This window comes from Buceros rhinoceros, unplaced genomic scaffold, assembly GCF_000710305.1.
Source record: "Buceros rhinoceros silvestris isolate BGI_N320 unplaced genomic scaffold, ASM71030v1 scaffold16729, whole genome shotgun sequence".
In the NCBI taxonomy this organism is placed as follows: domain Eukaryota; kingdom Metazoa; phylum Chordata; class Aves; order Bucerotiformes; family Bucerotidae; genus Buceros; species Buceros rhinoceros.
The window spans coordinates 31,344-31,767 of record NW_010431083.1 but is presented as its reverse complement, the minus strand read 5'-3'; positions in this window follow the sequence as shown (position 1 = coordinate 31,767).

Genomic DNA, 424 nt, shown 5'->3' with positions numbered 1-424 from the left:
GAGAGCCGCGGCTGGGAAAAGTTTTGGGGCAGCTGCCGCTGCCAATGGCAGGAGAGATGGGCACGGCTTGACGGGTCACTGTTCTGAAGAGAGAGGACTTCTACAGGACGGCACAGCAGCCCAGCAAGAGGATCTCTGAGGCACAATGGGCTGTTCAGCTGCTGGACTGAACTGCTTCCAAGCACTGGCTCTTTGCGGGCTGTAGTCTCCTCTCTTCCCCCCCAACCCCGGGCACCCCTGGAGTCTGCAGTATGAGCTGGCGGGTTCTGCTGAAGCCCCTTAGCTCGGCTCCTCCCTCTCTTTCATCTTTATAAGGGTGATGAATGTCTGTGAGCAGCCAGTGTTCCAGCAGTTTATTGTGCCTGTGCAGCGAGTCGCTCCTGCTGGTGCCAGACGAACGGAACTAGGAGAGGCCGGGAGTAAT